Consider the following 21,687-nt stretch of genomic DNA (forward strand, 5'->3'; position numbering starts at 1 on the left):
GGGGCGGTGGAGGCTGCCCTCTCAGCAGGACCCCTCCGGGGCGGTGGAGGCTGCCCTCTCCTGGAGGCCCCGGGGTTGGGTTTGGGCTTGGGATTGTCAGCCTGATCCCTTCTAGTCCGTCCCCTGTCGGGTTCACCCAGGGGTTCCGTCCACCGTCGGTGATCGCTTTGACACGCTCTTTCATGAGGGCTTACGAGGTGCTGGCCACAGTCTTCACTCACTGGATTCTTACAAAAAAAGCCTCTTACCCGCTTTCAGTGGCACTGCAGCAAGGCTTCTGGCCACGCCCCACTTGCAGAGGGATCCTTACGAGGCCGGGGCAGATGCCAGGCTGGTTCCGGAGCCCCTTCCAGCGTGCCTGAGGGGTCCCTCCTGAACGTGTGTCTCATAAAAGTGCACGTGTTTGCTAACATAGGTTCAGCCCACCCAAGTGCTACTCTTTCCGTGCTCAGACGGTGCCATCTTGAGTCCGCCGACGGAGGCCGGCGCCCGTGTCCTGTGGTGACCACAGCAGCCTGCTGGCGGTGTTGCCCCTGCCACGCCCCATCATCCGGGCTCCCTCTGTACATTTTCTGGCTCAGGCCCGGAGCAGCCACATCCCGGGGAGCCCTGCTTCCTGCTGCCTGCCCCTGGGCCACTGCTGTTTCTAAGCCTTTTTCTAAGCGACACAGATAGGATTCGCTTTTGAGTCTGATGCCAGAAATCTTGACTCTTAATGTTAACATGATCAATTCTATCGATGGGAAGGTTAATATATGGGTAATGTATCAAATTTAATATAGGTTCGTAAAGTATGTAACGTAACAGTATAACGGCACGTTATGGAAAATATATATAATCTAATATTATTGTGTTATGATACAGCATGATAGTCTCGGAAGAACAGCACCCTAACTCCATCGGCCAGGGCGGGTGCCCGCGGGTGAGCGCGGATGGCTTGAGGGATGTCTGAGATTGCCCCGCCTGTCTTTTCGTCCCTGGGTCTGGCCCTTTGGGGTGTGTGTCACGTTCCTGTCTGCGGCAGAATCATGACCTCAAAACACACTCAGCCATCTTTGTTTTATTCACTCTCCATTTTTAGAGATGCCTCGTTTTCTAAAACCCATGACGATAGGCTTCTGTGGGCACCTCCACGGCCCCAGGTCCACTCCCGTCCTGGTCTCCCTGGCCTTCCCGTGGCTCGCTTCCTGCATGGCGGGCTTGGGATGTGTGGAGCCGTGGGACACACCCGGCTCCCTCGGGAGACTCACCGCCTCCCTCGGGGGACTCTGGCTGTCCCAGTCTTTTTTCCAGGCTGTGGGGAGGGTGTGAGCCACCAGCTTTCTCACCTGGAGGAGCTTGGCCCAGGCTGGGAGGTGCTGGTGTCCTTCGGGCCTCAGAGACTGCGGGGTGGGAGAGAGGTGGGTGAGCGAGAGACTCCGCCCCCACATCCAGGTGGGGGTTCAGAGGGCTCCCGGGCAGGCGGGGCCCCAAGGCCTCCAGGTCCCTGAGACCACTTGGTGTCCTGGAGGCCTCATGGAGGGGGAGCAGCTGAGCTCAGCTCTGCGAGCGAGGGCCATGCCGGGAAGGTAGGATAGACGTGAGCAGCGGCCAGGGCTGCTCGGCCTTTGAGCTGGTGCCTCTGCTGCTGGGAGAGGGAAGGCCCCTGCTGCTGTCGGGACGAAGGGCCCATCCAGGCTGTTTCCTTTCAAGCCCGTTCTGCATTTTTCTAATGAGGACAGTGGCTGATGGATGTTTACCGACATTTCCAAAGGTCACGCCGCTGTTGATGGAGAGGGGCCAGGCAGCCTTAACGATCTCCTGGAGCTGCGTGCTTCTTGGTAGGGAGGTGCGGTTGCCTTTGATTTGAGCCTCCTTCAAATCATAAAGTGCTGCTGCATTAGAAGTGGGGGACAGAGGGGTTCCAGGCGTGGCGGGGACCGCACTGTGCCACAGCAAACAGCCTCCTCCTGACCAGTCCCTGTTGACTCGCCAGCAGTTTGGAAGGGACCCCGGGGGCCAGAGGACACTTAGGTGGAGCCGCTGCGATTCCAGGGGCAGCTTCCACCTCCCTGTCATCCGTGGAGCAGGTGGCTCGGGCGGTGTTCTCACCGCTGCCTTTTCCTCCTGAGAAACGGAAAAGGGTCTTTGTAGGAATGGATTTGCGTGACCAGCTCTAATTCCGGCAAACGTTTCGCACAGGGGACTGTTCCGCTTCCCATACAGAATCTGCAGGGTCGGAGGACGTTATTCTGGGACCGAGACAGTGAAGCCTCGTGGTTTTGAGGCGCTGACGCATGGCTCTGCTCAGGAGTCACTGGCAGTGCCCTGGCAGCTCTCGGCCGGCGTTCGGCTGGGGCCGCGTCAGCCCGGCTTCTGAGAGCCTCCTGGGCTCTGCAGGACTGTGGGGCCCGTGCACTTGATGGACTGTGCGAATGCTGCGTGCACCCCAGGCTGCCTTCCAGAGGCGGGGCCCTCTTCTGCCACCCCTCACCGGCACGTGGTGTCTCAGTGGTGAGCTCCCCGATTTTCACTCATCTCTCAGATTCTGAAGCCTCAAAGTCCTGCACTTCGGTGGGATCCTGGCCTTTCGCTGGCTGTTGCTTACCCTGCCCACAGGTGCACACGCACACACATGCACACGCGTGAACGTGTGCCCACACCCCGTACTCAGACACATATCTGTACCTGCTTACTCATGCCTGCGGTCTCCCATGTATGCACGTGCACCTGAACCCCGCGTGCTCCGGTACCTACCCACCTGCACACATACCACTCCTACAAACAGACACCCTGCTGCCGGTGCCAGAGTGCACGGTGCTGTCCTGGGCCCTGGGGCGGGACTGCCCTTGGCCTCCGTTGTGCCATCTTGGGGTGGGATAGTAGGTTGAATCATGTCCCCCAAAAGACATGTTCAGGTCCACCCTAGTCCCTGTGAACCGGACTTACTTGGAAGTGGGGTTTCTGCAGATGGAATCAAGTTATGATGAGGTCGTACTGGATGAGGGTGGGTCCTAAATCCAATGGTTGGTGCCCTCATGAGAAGAGGGAGATTTGGGCACAGAGAGTCAGAGATGCACAGAGACGGCCTTGCGGAGACAGAGGTGGCGCTCGCAGGGACGCATTCATGAGCCCAGGAAAGCCAGGAGCTTCTGGAAGGGGGAAGGGCCCTCCCTCGGCTTCCTGAGGGCGCAGCTCTGTCTGCACCTTGCTCTCAGACCTGCAGCCACTGGAGCTGGAGAGCAGACGCCTGTGTTCTGAGCCCCTGGTCTCGGGGCCTCTGTTCCAGCCTCTCGGCAACATTAGCGCCGGGGGTCAGGTCTGGCCTGGCCTCACAGCGCAGCTGCTGAATGGCCTTGGGTTGGGTCTGGCACCCCCAGGCTTGGGCCTGGTCTGGGGGCAGTGAGGCACAGCACTTGGGTGCTTGTCGAAGTGAAAATTGTGTGTGGGACGCCCCTTGTCCCCGCCTGCTGTGGAGGCACCGAGGCTGAGCTGTGGGTGCTATGATTGTTGGTAGCGGCCAAGCCTGGGCACAGGAGGGTCCTGCTGGCCACTGTGTCCTCAGGAGCCCCCCAGCACCGCAGAGATCAGGTGAGCTGGGTGCAGGGCGCTGTTGGTCAAGAACGCTGTCGGCCAGGCGGGGCACCCGCAGCCCAGGCGGGACCCCGTGTGTACTCTCGGCCAGACGGGGCGCCCGCAGCCCAGGCGGGACACCGTGTGCACTCTCGGCCAGGCGGGGTGCCCGCAGCCCAGGCAGGACCCCATGTGCATCCGAAAACTGCGAATCTCATCTCCGGGACGCTGGACCCCACACCTCCCAGGTCCCGGACCTTGGCCGAGTCCGCCCTGTGGACATCTCCGGGGCCCTCAGGCGGTGACTCCACCAGGCAAGGAATGCAGTGGCTGCCCAGTCAGGCAGGAGCCTCTGCCCCAGGCTGTGCGGGTGCAGCGTCTGCTCCAGCCTCTGCCCTTGCCTGGCCAGGTATGGATGCAGCCTGACCTCTCTGCAGGGAGTGTGATCAGGGCTGGGGCCGGGCAGCTGGGCTGGGGCCGGGCAACTGGGCCAGGGCCAGGGCCAGGGTGGTACTGTTTGACAACGGTCCTTGGCGGAGGAGACCCGGCCACCTCGGGGCACTGCACCCAGCCAGCAGGGCCCTGGGCCTCGTGGGGTCCCCGCCTCAGGCCCAGGCCCTGCTCCTTGACCTTTTGAGAGAAGGGGCTCCCCGTGGTGCCACGTCACAGGCGCACGGGGCCCATACACGTGGCCGCACCCACCTGGTGTTCGTTCCCTGAGGCTCACTGTCCTCCTGACCACCCGGGCTGTGGGCACTGCTGCCCTCATGCCCTCCTTATCCTCTCTGGGGGGCCGGTCCTGGGGCTTCCCTCTGCTCACCGGGCGTTTGAGAGCAGGCGGCCCCGCTTTCAGGCAGACCCCTGTGTCTCCCCACAAGCACCCCTACCACCCCTGCTGCAGCCGGGGCCTGGGAGGGTCTCTGCAGCCCTCCAGGCAGTGCTGCTGTGGGACCACGTGTCCACCCCTGTCCTGGGAGCACCTGCAGAGGAAGAACAGCCCCATGTCTTCAACAACCTGGTCCCCAAGGGCTGCCACCTGGGGGTGTTACTCGGCGGGGGTCCCAGGAAAGCAGGCCACCAGCAAATACACACATGATCTTTCCTGAAGTGTCATATTTTGCCCAGCCACAGAGCTCCTGAGCATGACAGGTGGGCACCGGGCACCCCCACGACTGCATGCACTCACGAGAGTGCTGGCTCCTTCCCGAGAAGCCCGGAGGTCGTGCCTTGTAAGGGGCTGCCGCAGCACTCATAGGTGGGGCCTCTCACGCGCCCCACTCCCCTGTGCCCCGGACTGGGTGGACAGCTCTCCTGGAGTGGGAGGGTCTGCTAATCTGGGGCCCAGCTAGGTCTTTCTGGTGTGTGTGTGGCAAGGGTCCAGTGCCCTCCACATGCTGCAGCATGGTGTGGGCCCTTCTGGAGACAGCTGAGAACTTGTGTTGTCTGTGACACTCCAGAGCTTCCAGCTGGCTTCCCCGGAGGCTGGGGGTGCTTCCTGGGATGGAGGCTGCTCTGGGTGAGGAGGCTGTGATGGAGCCCCCAAGGGCAACTGGGATGCAAAAGGTCAGGAAATGGGGGTCCTCCTGTGTACCCCAAAGTCAGGCTTCCGTATGGGGTCAGGTCACCTCCCCAACCCTGGGGCACAGAGGGGCTGAGCCTGTTTGTGTGTGCTGTGTTGTGATGGCAGATGGCAGCCCCTTCCGACCTTCAGGATCGTGACCCATTCAGACGGAGGTCGGACACGCACCCCTTCCCTCCCCACTGCCTGGCGCCACCACGTGCCCCAAAGCACCACAGCTCTGGGGCACTGGCATCACTGCACTGAGCTCAGCTGAAGGCAGCTGGGAAGAGATGCTCTGGGGTCTCCCTCACTCCTCCTGCCCAGGGTCTTCTCTGGGCCGGGTGTGGCCTTGTGCTGGAAGGCCTGGGGAGGCCGGTGTCCCTGCCGGGGCAGGCTGGGTCTTGGCAGAGGAGTCCTTGAGCCCCACCTGCTGGCCCTGCACCGGCTCCCTGGGGGAAGGCACAGGGTGGGTCCTGGCCGTCCCCACACCTGAGCGGAGGGGCTGCCTGGGGACCAGCGTGGGGAGAGCCTGGGCCACCACTGCTCAGGGCTGTGCTGGACTCTCTATGGAGACCCTCAGCTTCCTGCAGCCCCCCGGATACAAAGGGGAGATGGTCCAAAATGCAGCTTCTTTTTCATCTGTGTGTGTGTCAATCTTACTGTGACGTTCAGCTTTTATTTTACTTTTTTTTTAAAGACGGGGTTTCACCATGTTGGTCAGGTTGGTCTTGAACTCCTGACCTCAGGTGATCCACCCGCCTTGGCCTCCAAAGTGCTTGGATTACAGGCGTGAGCCACCACGCCCGGCCTAACGTTCAGCTTTTAAAAGTCCAGTGGTCACATGTAGGGTGTAATGACTGGAATCCACCTTCATATTTCTAGACCTTGCACTTCTGCTGCTCCTTGATTCTTGAGTTTTCCATTTAGACATTGGTGACGGCCTTTTTCTATGAAGATGAGGCTGAGATCTCCACTGTTCACAGACGCGCACACACACACACACAAACTCACACACACACACTGTGTTTGGCTAACTGGAGACTTGGTGTTTATATGAATGATTTCGGTCCGTCCGTGTCGAGGATGACAGGTGGTGCCGGCCCTTTCTCTGCGGCGTTGATCCTGGCTTGGTGCTTGTCTTCGAAGTGTTTACCATGTTGTCACTCAGGAATGCCCGTCACTCACACTCACACATCCACCCCCCGCAGGCTCACACAGCACACACCTGCAGGTGCCCTCCAGGCCTCCCCGCATGCCGCTGGGCTTCCTCACAGCATGGTGGTCTCAGGGTGGTTGCAGTTTCTGCCGTGGCAGCTCGGGCTTCCGTGAGTGCAGCACTGGAAGTGGCAGCAGCCTCTCAGCAGGGCCGGGATGGAGCAGGTCCCTCCTGCCCTGCTGTGGTCAGGCAGGGCCCACGGGGCACCTCCCTCCTGGCAGGAGGAGTGGCAGGGCTGGCATCACCCCTGTGCCCTGGGCTTCCGCAGGCTCTGCTCCCTTTCCTGTCCCCGCCCTTTCTGCCCGCTGGCTGGTGGAGAACTGAGGCTGACAGTGTCTGTCCTTCCGTTTGCTGGATTTGGGGGCTGCCTTTTTGAGGGCCCAGGGTTGGCCCTGGGTCTCCGGGCTGAGGGGACCATCTGTCCAGCCAGTTCTCTCTGCCAGGGGTGGCCATCGGGGCCTGTGTGGGCTCAGGTGGGGAGTGCTGGAAGCAAGGCTGACGCCTGGGGCCCCTCATAGACCTGGGAAAGGGTTTTCCTCTCAGGGCCTCGCCGTCCCTCCCACCCTGGGACCACCCCCTGTGTGTGAGGATGTGTCCTGGTGGAGGGCGGTTGGGGCTCCTCCCCAGGCTTGGGTCTCCACGGGGCCATCAGTGCACGCGAGGGCCCCCAGACAGTCGTGCATGGGGGTCCTTCTGCACCATGAGCCCAGCACAGGCATGGCCATCAGCCCCCACCAGAGGCCACAAGGCACCGGATCCGCTGTCTTCTCTGCAGCCCAGCGTTTTGGGCCTGTGGACCTCGGGACTTCAGGGCGAGTCCTGTGGTCGAAATCCCTGAGCAAGGAAGACCCTGCAGTCTCCCCCAGCACAGCCGGGCTGTGGGCACTGAGGGAGGTGGGACACTGGAGCGCTGAGGGCCGGCGGGCGCTGGGGGGTTCTGGGGATCCCAGATGAGCCTCAGACCCTCTAGAGGCACCCTGGCCTGGTGCTCAGACCCCAAGGGGCTGGTCCCCTGTACTCAACCCTGCGTTAGCCTCTGCCTCTTTCTCCTTCTCCCGAGGTCAGCGACGATGAGGGTGCACCTGCCGTCCTGGAGCTGCCGGCCTCCTTCCAGGGACTCCTCCAGCCTTCCGGCCGGCTGCAGACACAGCCCACTGGGCATGGTGGTCGGCCTGACGTGAGGCCCCCGGGACCAGCGGTGTGTCCAGGGAGGGGATGACCCTGAGCCCAGCTGCTCCTCCCGCTGAGTATGTTTCTTCCCGCCACTCAGCCTGTGGCTGCCCTGGCTCAGGAGGCAGCCGGAACTCGTGACATGCTGGCTGCTGCTGCTGCCTGGTGGGCTGGGGTCCCGTGGAGGAAGTAGGCCTGCCGCCCCAGCCTTGCCTGCTGCCTTGCACACTGAGGACCCGTGGGGGAGCCAGGCCTGGCACCCCAGCCTCACCCAGCTGCTGGTGTGGGCGGCTGTGCCCCACCTCAGGGTCCCGGACACAGGCATCTCACAGGCTCAGCTTGGTCTCCTTCAGGCTTCAGAAAATCCCAATTGCACGTGTGGGGTTCTTCCCCAGCCCTCAGGTGCGGGGTCTCTGTGCACCGCCCGCCGTCTCCCGCTCCCAGTTCATCCCAGATGGTGGGTCCCACTGGCACCCGTCACCCGGCCTGCAAGGCCACCTGTCCCCCAGATGCTGCTACAAGTGACCAGTACTGTGTGGAGGAGGCAAAGGGCCACCCCAGGAAACCGGGCTTCAACAGTAAAAGGAGAAGAAACTTGCTCTGTTTTGTAAGAGTGCGTTCCTTTTCCTCCTTTTTGTCACTTTAAAGACCAAAAAGAATAAAGAAAGAAAAGAAAAAAATTAATCTGCTTTTTCTTTGTTTAAATGTAAAAACAAAAACAAAGAGAAACCTGTTGCCATTGCTGAAGTTGTGACTTCGGCAGCTGCAGTTCACACTCACGCGAGTGTTGGCGTCGGGCTGAAGGGGCCCTCGTCCCCTGGGCATGCTGTGCGGGGTCCGCGGTCGCACGGGTTGGGGTGACGCCCCCGCCGGCTGCCTCCAGGAGGGGTGCTGGCTGCTGCCCTGAGCCCCAGGAGGGCTGTGGACTGAGTCCCCGTCCCAGGCCACCCGACTGGCTTTCCGGTGGACGCTGGGATTTCCGGGTCCAGGCGGTACTGTGCACGTGGGGAACTGCGTTCCTTGTTTATTCGAGGGAAACCTCTCATCTCCTGTTTCTCGATTTGCTCATTCAGAACCAAGGGACATCCCAGAGACGACGATGGTGGCTTTGCTTGTTTCCAGTTTTGCTAGAACATTCTGTGCTCTAAAGGCATCACTGTTCTCAGCAACGATCGTGTGGGGGTGGGGGAGCAGTACGTCTGGAGGGCCTCTCCAGGCCACGTGGGGTACGACCCTCGTGGTTTCCTGTGGTCCTGGACCTGACTTGTGGGAGGAGCATGATTTTCAAACCTATCTGTAGCAGCAGAGCCTTTTCTCCACCAAAACCACCCAGAATCACTTCCTCCTGGAGGGGCTGGGCTATCTCCTGAGGCCCTCCAGGTCCAAGGGGCCTGGGAAGCATTTGAAAATCCAGGGAGGGGCTCAAGGAGAGCAGAGCTGAGATGTGGGAGGAATAAGAGCGGCTCTGTCCCCCCACCCCGGCCCTGCCCATGTGGGTGCCGCAGAGTCAGGGCCCTGACCCTCGGGAATGCCCTCTGAGCTCCGGTGCCCAGAGGCTGCCTCTGCCTGACCTGCCGCTGGGGTGCTGCCTGGATTTGGGGGAAGTGCTGAGGCGGCAACGTGGCAGGGCCTTCCTAACGCTTGGCACTGCTTCAAGAAATGTGTGTGTCCCAGGGAAGGAGCAGGCCTCACCCCTGGGACAAAAGATGTGTGCAGCCCGGGCACATTCACCCCCAGCTGCCGAGCCAGCGGCTAGAGCCTAGCCCTGCAGGTGAGAGCCGCTGGACCCGCCTCCCAGCCTGAGGCCAGGACTGACCCGCCACCCGCAGCTCCTCTGCAGGCCCAGCCCCAGCCCTTGTCCTTCAACCCCGAGTCCCTGCGAGCCAGGGCTGGGGCTTTCATCCAGCGAGGAGCAGAGACCCAGGGAGGTGGGCTCCCCGGCTGCCAGTACCCAGCAGTCAGGCCGGGCGGGACCAGGTCCTGAATCCCCACCCTTCCGCCCATGGACTCCCCAGGAAGGCTGAGCTGGGAAAGAATTCCGGCTGGGAAGGGAGCAGGGTTTTGTACATCTATAGGAGGGGGCACCTGGGGAGTCAACCTAGTCAGGACGAGGTCCTGAGTGCAAAGAGGGGTGTGAGGCGGGGGGAGTTGGGGCCTCGGCAGGGCTGCTGGGAGCTGCTGCTGGGCCTCTCCTGCTCGGGTCTGCCCTGCCCTGGGTCCGGCCTCCCAAGGGTACCACCCGGCAGACCTCCTTGCTCAGAACAGCCGGGCCGCGCCACCCCTGGCTGTCTACGCAGGGTTTGTCGTGGTGAGAGCTCTGTCCCTTTCACCTTCAAAGGGGCTCTGGGGTGGGTTACGTGTGTGGCCCCAGTAGCGCTGTGCTGGGGGCCCGGGACGACGCCTCCGACAGCAGGAAGTCGCTGCTGGAATGATGAGCTCCACAGGGTCGCCAGCACCTCGTCTCCGCCAGCGCCGCCGACCCTCCTCTGCCGACGCCAGCTGTCATTGTGTTGGACATGCAGCAGGCTGCATGGCGGGACACGGGGTGGCTGGTGGGGGACTCGGGGTGGAAGATGGGGGGACTGTGGCAGGTGGGGGGACCATGGTCTGTTTTCTGTCACTCACTGGTCCCAGACTGAACCCCAATCCCTACCTCCGAAGGTCACACTTTCAACCCACTCTAGACAGAGTTAGGCAGCAGGAGCTGGCGTGGCCAGGGGTGGCAGAGCCGGGGTGGCAGCAGGAGCTGGCGTGGCCTTGGCGCTGCTCTCTGGCCCTCTTCCTCTTCCTCCTCTTGCTGCAGGTCCTCCCCCAGGTGGCCCGTTTCTGCTGGTCCCATTTCCCAGAGGCCCTGCCCACAACCGCCCGCCCACCCACCTCCTCTGGGGAGGCTGGAGTGGGCCGGGAAGCAGCCGAGGCCCGTGTGGGCTCCTGGGCTGGAGTCGCGGCCTGCCTTCTGGGGCCGAGCCTGGGTTGCCCTGGGCTCCAGCCCTGTGGCCTGGCTGTGTGGGGCTGGGCAGGCACCTCCGCAGTGCAGGCGGCACAGCCCTGGCCCTGGTGGGTGGGGGTGGATGGCTGGGGAGAGGCAGGGAGGAGGGGGAGGGGCAAGAGCAGGTGAGGTGCCCTCACTGGGGCTGCATTACAGCTTTACAGCTAGGGAGGCTGAGGCCTGAGGGGCCCCAGCTGGTTCCCGGACCCCAAAGCCCCAGACCCTTCCAAGTCCTGCCTGGGATGGCACCATGGCCAGGAGCTCAGCCAGCGCTTCCCTTTTCTGAAGGGTTTTTTGTTTCTTTGATTATCAAATAGACCTCTGTTGGTGGTAGAAAATTGGCAAAATAAAGAAAGGCAAAAAAAAAGGAATTAGAAACTCCGCAATCTCCCACCCTGGCGGCCTTCTGCACATTACTTCCCGGTGAGTTTTCTGGGCATTAACAGATGTTTGCTCTGCAGACCTGGCCTTGTGCCACCCTGGAAGCTCTGTGCCCAGCTCACCCTTCTGTGGCTTCCTGTGGCCGGGGGCTCCCTCCCCTTCCTGCCCTAGGTCCGAGGTGCCAACAGCTGCCTGGGGTCGCGGGCATCTCCCTGTGGACACTGAGGGAGGGCCTTGGCAGGGCTGGGTTCTCCCGCTGGGTTCCCTGCACCCTGCATCCCCAGCCCCACCCCCAGCCATGGGAAAGGGTCCTGCCCTGGCCTAAGGGCGGCCGTTGTCTGCTCAGGAGGGTTAAGCTTCTTTGTGCCCCAAGGAGCTTCACTCGGATCAATACAGGGCTGGAAGTGGAGGGGGGTGCTGCAGCTGGGGGCCACCGCCCTCACCCCAGACGTACTTCCTGTTCCCTGCCCAGCCTCTCTGCAGTGGGAGGTCAGATCAGCAGCCCTCCTGCTCGGCCTCTGGGGCCACTGCTCCTGGGCTCCCGCTGAGGCTGTCACAGGCCTGTCTCCCGTCACACCCCCCCACCCTGCGGAGGCGGCCTCCCCAGCCAGCCTCTGCCCCAGCAGAGTTATTTTTAGCCCCAGACTGATCCGCAGAGGGAGGCGCGTGAGGCCCTCAGGCCTCGCCCAGGGCGGCCAGTTTCCCACCCACCAAGGGAGGCAGGCGGGCTTCCCTGCAGGGCCTCAAGGGGGCGGGGCAGTGGGGGCTTCCTTCCTTCCTGGGTGTGGCTGGTGGGCAGGGCCGAAGGCCTGAAGCCTAAGGGGCCTAGGAGCCCCATAGCCAGGTCAGTGTCCACAGCTGCAGGGGCTGGGGAGGGAGGCTGGAGGGGCTGGGGAGGGAGGCTGAGAGGGGCTGGGGAGGGAGGCTGAGAGGGGCTGGGGAGGGAAGGTGGGAGGGGCTGGGGAGGGAAGGTGGGAGCGGCTGGGGAGGGAAGGTGGGAGGGGCTGGGGAGGGAGGCTGAGAGGGGTTGGGGAGGGAAGGTGGGAGGGGCTGGGGAGGGAAGGTGGGAGGGGCGGGGGGGGGAGGGGGGGGGGGGCGGGGGAGGGAGCGTGGGAAAGGCTGGGGAGGTGAGAGAGATAGTCCCAAGGGAGTCAGGAGGACCAGGAGTGGATCCAGTTCTCAACTCGCTGCTGGGCAGGGACAAGGCCTGAGAGATGAGGGAGTGGCTGGGATGACCCTTGGAGGGCAGAGGGGGCACCAGGATGGGGAGATGAGGGAGCAGTGTGGTGACTCTCAGAGGGGGAGGGCACCAGGATGGGGAGATAAGCAGGGCAGCGAGGTGACCCATGGAGACCCACAGACAGCAGAGGGGCACCAGGACAGGGAGATAAGCAGGGCAGCGAGGTGACCCATGGAGACCCACAGACAGCAGAGGGGCACCAGGACAGGGAGGTAGAGGCCTGTGGGGGCCGAGGGCCTGGGGGAGGACTGTGGGGGTGGTGCAGTGGGTGTGGTCAGCATGGCTGGGGACACAGGTCCAGGAGGCCCAGTGGAAGCTGCCCCCGGGCTGCAGGCCTCTCTGTGGGAGCCGAGAGCTGATGCAGAGCTGTGTCCAGTCTGCCTGAGTCCTGACAGCCAGGCAGGAGGGGATGTCCCCCCTGCAGAGGAGAAGGCTTTGGGGCGTGAGGGTTGCAGACGCAGCTGGGGCCTGAATTGGGGAAGAAAACCTGGGCAGGTCACCGAAGCTCTGCCCAAGCCAACGCCTGTCTCCTGTCACTGTGGAGTGTGGGCATCGTCCTCCCAGCTGTCCGTCCCCTCCCTCCTGGCCCCGTCCAGCCTGCAGCCCCCATGGGAGCCCCAGAGGGGACAGTCATGGCAGATGGCACAGGCAGACGCAAACTGCTCGCTGCCAGCCGCAAAGAACATTTTCAGGGGCCAGCTGTGGAGAAGATCAACCAGCCCTTGGCCCCTGATCGGTTTGGATCAGTTTCAAGCATGGATTTCTCCGAGTGCTGGCTTGCTACAAAGAGAACAGCCCTAATGATTTATTTGAGGTGTTCGCTGTGTGATTTTGGGGTGAGGATTTGTGACAGGGACAAGCACCAGGAGTCCCTGAAGCCTCGGGGGAGATGGGAACCAGGTCTTTTTGAAAAAACAGCTCTGTTTGAAACGTGAGTCACATATAGGATTCCTGCCCTTCCAGGGGACGCCTCCACGGTTCGCAGTGTGTTTACGACCTGCAGCCTCCCCACAGGCCCGTTACAACATGTCCCCCCTCGGAAAGAAGCCACGCAGCTTTCAGCGCCGCTCTCCACCCCAGGCCTCAGCAGTGCCTCGCCTGCTCTGTCTCTGGGAAGCTCCCCGTTCTGGTGTTCCGTGTGACATGCGATTGTGTGTGAGATATGGTTGTGTGTGACATGCCTTCCATGTGACGTGTGGTTGTGTGTGATTTATGATTGTATGTAACACGTTCCATGTGATCTGTGTGACGTGTGTGATATGGTTGTGTGTAACATGGGATCGTGTGCTGTGTGGTTGTGTGTGAGATGCGACTGTGTATGACGTGCATCCCGTGTCACGTGCGGTTGTGTGTGATGCACCATCATGTGTAACATGGGATCCGTGTGATGTGCGGTTGTGTGATGCACCATCATGTGTAACATGGGATCCGTGTGATGTGCGGTTGTGTTTGATGCACCATCGTGTGTAACATGGGATCCGTGTGCTGTGCAGTCGTGTGTGGCGTGTCTGGCTTCCTTCGCCAAGCACGGCTCTTTCCCAATGCACCCGTGTTGGAGTGTGTGTCGGTGCCCCATTCCTTTCTATGTTGAATGATGCTCCCCACGTAGGTGAGCACACGGCGTCTGTCCATCTGTCAGTCTGTGGACGTGCGGGCTGTCTGCCTTTTGGCTGCTGTGCATAAGCTGCCGTGAACTTCCGTGCAGTCTCTGTGTGGCTGTGCGTTTTCGCTTCTCTTGGGCTCACCCTGGGGTGGAACCCCTGGGTCCTGTGGGTCGTGATCACGTGCGTCATCTTCAGGAAGGTGCCAGGTTGTGCTCTGCAGTCCCAGGCAAGTGGATGTGGTCCAGCTGTCAGCTTCAGCCTGAAGAGCAGGTGCTGAACTTCCTGGTGTCTTGGGGGGGCCCTGCTCCACCCTGGTAGACCAGCACCCCACCCACCAGAGCAGCTGGGGAGAGGGCAGTGGGCATGGTGGGGACTCCAAATGGGATGCACGCGGACCCTGGGGAGGCCCAGCCTGGGCATCCGGGCAGCCAGGGTGTCTCCAAGCAGTGACTGCCCACGGGGTGAGTAGGGCCCCACCACCCCATCAAAGTGTGTCCCACTATGGCTGGAGAGGAAACCAACAAGGGCTTGAAGCCCATTCCCGCAGCCTGTCCTCTGCCCAGGCAGCCTGGCATTCAGCAGTGGGGTCCCGGAAGCCCCGGTGCCAGGCAGATGTGCTCTGGCAGGCACAAGCCGGGTGTCCCTGAAGGCAGTACTTGCCTTAGTGTTTCCGCCTCACCTGCTCCCTGGACATGCCCTCAGCATTTGTGGCCCCAAGGCATCTCTGGATGGGCACAAGCACACAGGGGCCCAGCGCAGGGGGGTCTGCACCAGCCAGCACTGTCCTTACAGGCCCTGGTGTGTCCTCTGGGCCTGCAGTTTTATTCTGCATGGCTTGGTTTCTGCAGGAAGGGGAGCAAAGTATTCCTTTCTCTTCCAGCAAATGTTCTGAGCTGTCACATTGGCGTGATCGAAGCCCCTGCTAATTGGCGCATTTTCCTCCAGCCACTGCAGGCTGAGTTCCAGGGGAAGCTGCCTTTCTGTCTCATACTCCGCACTTCTCCCCTGAAATGTTTCATGTGTTAAATTCCAACTTCAGTCACGTTAGCTCTAAAGTGGGCTAATCATTTAGCTTGATTGTTGAACTGAATTTGGCTCTGAGATTTTTAAATAAGAAAAAGAAAATTCTATCAAACTCTATGTTAAGACAGATGCTACAGTTGATTCTCACAAGAAAATGTATTTCTTTCTCTAGGGATTTGTGGCTGGGTTCACCTTTATGGAGCGTAGAAATCATCACCCACCAGGGCAGTATGTAGAATGTTAGGCAGATGTTAAATATTGATGTAGAAACTCAAAATACTTTGTCTCTTTCCAGAAATGAGCTTTTTGGTTTAATTACTTTGGATGTAACGACTGTGAAAACAAAACACGTGTGCGTTTTGAATGGAAAGATTTTGGCTAAGGAGGAATTTCAGATCCTCAGAGCTGGGGATGGAGCATGCTGGGCCTGTCTTAGAGTGGGGCTGCTGATGCTGACACACGTGTGCCATGGTGGACCCATGCGTGTGCGCGTGCCGTGTGGATGCCGAAATGTTCCTTCCTTGCAGGGCCACCTCCGGAGGTATTCACTGCGGTGGCTGTACCTGGCCACAGAGCCAGGGGCTGTGGCGGCCCAGGTGGCCCACGCTGCCGCAGGACAGAGGCCAGCACTGCTCCCCTGTTGCAGCAGGCATGGGCTGCATGCCTGCTGGCAAGGGGCTGGGCTGGCTGAGCTGGGGCCAACTGCCCTGTCCCTGGGGCATCTGCAGTGCTCCCTGTGTGGGGAGCATTTTGGTAGCATGGGGATAATTTTTTTCATAATTAATAGTTTGTTTTAAAAAAGCAAATAGACTTTATTTTGGAGAGCAGTTTTTGGTTTACAGAGCCGGGAGCAGGTAGCAGGGAGAGTTTCCTGCATCCCCACCTACAGTGCCCATCATGCCCACCATTGGCACTGGCACTGGTGCCAGTCCATGGCCTGTTAGGAAGCTGGCCACACAGCAGCAGGTGAGCGCGGCAGGCAGGTGTCCCCACCCGAGTGCTGCCTCCCGTCAGGTCAGCAGCAGCGTTAAAGTCTCATGGAGCAGAAGCCCTTCTGGGAACTGCCCATGCCGGGGAGCTGGGCTTCCAGCTCGTCAGGAGGATCTACTGCCTGGGGGTCTGCAGCGGGAGAGTTTCATCCCCAGATCATCCCCCAGCCTCTGGTCTGTAGAAAAAACGTCTTTCATAAAACTGGTCCCTGGTGCCAAAAACGCTGGGGAGCGCTGCTGTAGACCTGTGAGTTCTGACAAACGCGTGATGCATGTGTCCCCCATCACGGCGTCATATTGAATAACTTCACTGCCCTAAAAATCCCTGCACTCCACTATTCATTACTGATTTACGTGGACAGAAACATGTACCGAGGAAAACAGTCGTAGTGAAACAGACGTCAGAATATCAACGAGGCAGACGTGTGGGGTGGCTGTGGATGCGTTACATGTTGCTCTGGATGATACGGCCCAGCGCCCAGAGCCCCTGAGGTTTAGAGGCTGAGGTGAGCATGGACAGTCTAAAAATCCTGCAGCCACCACAAAGTGACACAGAAACGTCTGTGTTTTCTATTAGAGCCAAGGCCCTGGAATGGCTGTCGCTCCTCACGGGAGGAAATGGCAGATTTCAGTTTGAGCTTCGTAAGATAGAGACGCTGCTTTTCCTTGTCCAAGTTCACAGCCCCCAGGCATGAAGAAACCCCGCTCCAGAAAGCTTGTGCAGAAAAGGAACGTGAGCCAACAGGGACTTCAAATGCGTTTTCAAAACAAGGTGCGTTGTTTTCAACATCTCCACCATTACAAGTGGTCACGTAGGCTTCTGACGGCTCTGTGTGCACAGCCAATTCCAAGCGAATCCAATTATCTCACACCGACAGAAAACAGATTAATCAGGAGAAGTGGATTCGACTTTGCAAAAGGAGGTGTAATTAATGCCCAGCCACACGCCGGGCACGACGGCTGCATTTCAGTGTCTTCCTGTGACTGGGGGAGTAACTGCTCAAGAGCTGGGAGAACGCAGTGGAACAAGCAGCGTGCAGGTGCCTTGGGGGTCCGGCAAGTGGCAGGGGGCGCTGCTGGCCTAAAAAGTTAGCTCAGGTGTGCCACGATCACCATCATCATCATCATCATCACACCATCACTATCTCAATCACATCACCATCACTGTCACTGTCACCACTGTCACCATCACCACTGTCACCACCGTCACCATCATCACACCATCACTATCTCAATCACATCACCATCACTGTCACCGTCACCACTGTCACCACCGTCACCATCATCACACCATCACTATCTCAATCACATCACCATCGCTGTCACCGTCACCACTGTCACCATCACCATCACCATCATCATCACTACCTTCGTCTCATCACCATCACTCCACCTTCATCATGTCATCGTCACCGTCATACCATCACTGTCACCATCACTGTCACCGTCACCATCACCATCACTGTCACCATCACTGTCACCATCACCGTCACCATCACTGTCACCGTCACCGTCACCATCACCGTCACCATCACTGTCACCATCACTGTCACCGTCACCATCACCATCACTGTCACCATCACTGTCACCATCACCTTCGTCTCACCACCATCACCGTCTTCGTCATCATCACGCCCTTGTCAGCACTGCTGCTGTCGATGCTGCTGTTGGCACACTCCTCGCAGCCTCCTCGTGCGTGCCTGTGTGCGGGGCTGCCTGGGAGGGGCTGGGCTGCTGCGGATGTTTCTGGAGGAAGGGCTGTGAGCACCACCTCACAGACAAGCTGTGCAGAGCAGATGTGGCCTGGGCCTGGCCTGGCTCCCATCCCGCAATCCTCCTGCCTTGGGAAACGGGGAGTGTGTGGATGAACACACAGGCTCTGGAGAGAGAGGAGGATCCAGCCGGGCTTGGAGGACAGGTAGCCTCAGTCATGTGGCTCTGGGCACTCTACCAGCCCTCGGGGTGTACCCTGGCGGCTTCAGTCCAAGCCGGAGATGCTGCACAGGGTCCCTGCTCACTCCTCACCCCAGGCGCCCTCGGCCGGCCGTGCTCTCCCACCCGTGCCCACTCATCCCATTTTCTGCCCTAATTGTTTCAACTCCTTCCTCCGAGGACCACAGATGTCGCTTCCCTCTGTGTGGGTCCCAGAATTCAGGGCCAGTCAGGCCTTAGCTCACAGCAGGCACCCTGACCACCCATCAGTCCTGACACCAGACGCAAGAGGGAGGCAGAGCCAGGAGCTGGGTGGCCTGTCCAGTCCGGTGCCCGAGGGAAAGCCCAGCTCCCTCAGGCCAGGCTTCAAATGTCAACCTGCATCCAGCAGTTCAGCCTCTGACTGTCCCATCACCCTCTCCACCATGGAGTCTGGCTCCAGGCCGAGGGGCCAGTGGCAGCAGGGTGTGCTGGAGACCCCCTGTGAGAAGGACAGGGGTCAGCTGTCCTCCCCACCATGACTTTTAATAATCCCCATTCCAAGCCCATCCCCCCTCCCTGATGTCTGGGCCTCCCAGCACAGCCCCATGTCCTACCAAGAGCCCCAGAGGTAGCCCCCATGCTCTGTCCCTGCAGCCTGGCAACTGTGGGCAGCATGAACCCTCTGCACATGCCTGGGTGCTCCCACCTGCTGGCCCTGCCTGGCCTTCGTTCCAGTGGGGAGGCCCTGGGACCATACCCCACAGTGCCCGGGATGGCAGAGGTGGTTCCGCTGCCAACACAGGGCCTTGGGACTCAGTCCCTCATCTGGCCCAGCCGAGGCCCAGGACAGCACCCTGCCCAGGAGATCAGGCCCCAGCCGAGGCCCAGGACAGCGCCCTGCCCAGGAGATCAGGCCCCAGCCGAGGCCCAGGACAGCGCCCTGCCCAGGAGATCAGGGTCCAACTTAACCCCTTGCCCTGGCTCACTGGCTCCTCCCGGCTATGCCGGATTCCTGGCTCTTGGTCCCCATCCACCCCTCCTCCCAGCGAGCCAGGCTGCAGGCCCCGTCTTCTCCCCAGCCCCTTCCTTCCTCCTGTGGCCTGTGTTGTCTCCAGGAGAAAAGGGGGCTCAGGAAGCAATTCTGCCTGTGGGCACCGCTGACCTGGGCAGGCAGGGGCAGGGTGGGGCACACTTCCTCCAGTCAGGGGATGGCAGGGATGGCACAACCAAGCCGCAGAGTGAGCTGCCCTGGCCCCACTGTGTCTCTTGGGGCCTGTCCCCCGCCCACCTGAGCCCTCCACCAGGCGTCTCTTCCATGTCCAGTCCATGCCCACTGGCTGCCTGTGCTCCAGGGTGGGCTCTGGGCTGCAGCTGCACCCCAGGCTCTGCAAAGCCACCATGGTGACAGCGTTTCCAGGGAAACTGCAGCAGCCTGCCAGGCCTGCCTGCCTGCTCCCCAGGGCTGCAGCAAGTGCAGGCGGGGGACACCCAGGTGGGGGGAGTGTGCCTGTGTGTGAGAGAGGGCGCAGGAGGGTGTGGGATTGTTTGTGGGTTGTGTGTCCATGAGGTGGTGTGTATGTGGGGGGACCCTTGAGAGCCTGTGTGTTTGCGGGTCATTGTAGGGCACATGCCTGAGGGTCCTGAGTGTGTGTCTGTGTGTGTGCATGTGTGAGCACATGTGTGTCAGTGTGTGTGTTGCGGTATCTGCGTGTCCACATATGCATATGTGTGCACACATGTGTCCATATGTGTTGGGGTGTCTGTGTATCCGTGTATGTGTGTGTCTGTGTGTGCAGGTGCTGAGGTGTCACTGTCTTTATGTGTGCAGTGTGTTAGCTGTGTTGGGGTGTCTGTGTGTCTATATCTGCATGTGTTGGGATGTGTGGGAAGTACAAAAGTTCCTCTTTAAAGTTTCCTTTCTTGTTAAAGAATAAGTGTGCTAATAACTCTGTGAAGCCCCATCCTATGTGGCTGCCAGATGTGCCATGCCTGCCGGCACCTAGTACACTCTGTGTCCTTGTACTTTCACCAAGATATCTGTGCTGGACGTGCTCACAGGCGTGTCCCTGCTCTCCATGGCTTTTACCTGCTTAGAAAAGTTTTACGTTGTGAGGCAATGGAGTTTTAGTTTAGATTGTGAGGTCCGACTCCAGCCAATGGAGATCAGACACAGCAGTAAGAACGACCCCAAATGTGTACGGGATAAATTTGTGTGTTTTTCTTTGTTCATTGTACTCCTGAGGCAAGATGGTTAGTGAGAGTGCCCTTCCTGAAGTCCAGGAAGTAAAAACTACGTTGCTAAAACTCCTTTGCCTCAGTGCTAATTTTTCTTTGCGGCACTGAGCATCTATTTCCAACAGGGTATCTGTGTATCTGCATATGTGTGCACATGTGTGTCCATGTGTGCATGTGTTGAGGTGTCACTGTGTCTCTGTGTGCATGTGTGTGCATATGTGTGTCAGCATGTGTTGGGGTGTCTGTGTGTATCTGTGTGTGTGTGCACATGTGTCCATGTGTGCATGTGTTGAGGTGTTACTGTGTCTTTGTGTGTATGTGTGTGCATATGTGTGTCAGCATGTGTTGGGGTGTCTGTATCTGTGTATGTGTGCACGTGTGTCCACGTGTGCATATGTTGAGGTGTCACTGTGTCTCTGTGTGCATGTGTGTGCACATGTGTGTTAGCATGTGTTGGGGTCTCAGTATCTGTGTATGTGTGCACGTGTGTCCATGTGTGCATGTGCTGCACTGTCATGTCTGTGCATGTGTGCACATGTGTTTCAGTGTGTGTTGGGGTGTCTGCATCTGTGTATATGTGCACGTGGTTCATGTGTTGAGGTGTCACTGTGTGTGCACGTGTGCATGTGTGTGTCAGCGTGTGTTGGGGTGTCTGTGTGTCTGTGTATGTGTGCACATGTGTGTCAGTGTGTGTTTGGGTGTCTGTGTATCTGTGTATGTGTGCCCATGTGTGCATGTGTTGAGGTGTCATTTTGTCTCTGTGCATGTGTGTGCACATGTGTCAGCGTGTGTTGGGGTCTCTGTGCACATGTGTGTCAGTGTGTGCACATGTTGGGTGTCACGTATGTGTCCTGAGTGTGCTTCTGTTGTGCCTGAGGGTCCCTGGTGGGCAACCTGTCTACCCAGTACCTAGCAGCTGTGTCCCTGGCAACACAGCTGCTCCCCTCAGCCTGTCCCCAGGGGCCCTGAGCCTTCAGGCAAACTCACCTTAGCCAATGACAGCAGGCCCTTAGGGACCACTCGGGCTGAGTTCGGACCTGGCCAGGAGCCGTGAGGGTGCTGAGATCCTCTGAGGGCCGGGCAGGCCTGGCGGGGCATGAAGGTCCTGAGAAGGAAGAGGGTGCCTTCAGATCACGGGGAGTTCCTCAAAGCTTCCTCTCCACCACACCCCTGTGCCCCACCCCTGCTCGGCCTCCTCCTGAGGCTCACTAGCACCCCTTCCCCAGAGGCTCCCCCCTCCACCATCCCTGTCTCCTGAGGTCCCTGGGCACCCAACCGCTCAGGCCGGCCACCTAGGAGGTGCAGGCCCAGGGACTGGACTCAGTGGGGCAGGGCTGGGTTTCACTCTGAGGCCTGGGGCACCAGTCCTGTGAGGCACCAAGGACAGAATAGAATCGTCCTGAGGGTCAGTCTGTGGGGCACAGCTGTCCCCCGCAGCCCCCAAGCCCCCATCAGTCCACACAGGCTCGGTCCACACAGGCTCGGTCCACTCAGGCTCGGTCCACTCAGGCTCGGTCCACACAGGCTCCGTCCACACAGGCTCGGTCCACTCAGGCTCGGTCCACACAGGCTCCGTCCACTCAGGCTCGGTCCACTCAGGCTCGGTCCACACAGGCTCGGTCCACTCAGGCTCGGTCCACACAGGCTCCGTCCACACAGGCTCGGTCCACTCAGGCTCGGTCCACACAGGCTCGGTCCACACAGGTTCGGTCCACACAGGTTCGGTCCACACAGGCTCGGTCCACTCAGGCTCGGTCCACACAGGTTCGGTCCACACAGGCTCGGTCCACTCAGGCTCCGTCCACACAGGCTC

The 21,687-nt window shown here is 60.0% G+C and overlaps 1 protein-coding gene across 4 annotated transcripts in view; it reads left to right on the top strand.

Moving 5' to 3' along the window:
• The window catches only part of PWWP2B (PWWP domain containing 2B), a 32,559-nt gene extending 15,688 nt beyond the window's left edge, over positions 1 to 16,871 (top strand). For 3 of the 4 annotated variants that reach the window (XR_004270090.1, XM_032282051.1, XM_032282049.1), the window contains one exon: positions 7,390 to 8,171. The gene's annotated coding sequence lies outside the window, so the exon portion shown is untranslated. Of the gene's footprint in view, positions 1 to 7,389; positions 8,172 to 13,072 lie in introns of those variants that run through there. The other variant, XM_032282050.1, reaches the window with a different exon arrangement.
• The last annotated feature ends 4,816 nt before the right edge of the window (positions 16,872 to 21,687 follow it).

Source organism: Sapajus apella, unplaced genomic scaffold, assembly GCF_009761245.1.
Source record: "Sapajus apella isolate SASKATOON/1434 unplaced genomic scaffold, GSC_monkey_1.0 scaffold13, whole genome shotgun sequence".
Taxonomy (NCBI): Eukaryota; Metazoa; Chordata; class Mammalia; order Primates; family Cebidae; genus Sapajus; species Sapajus apella.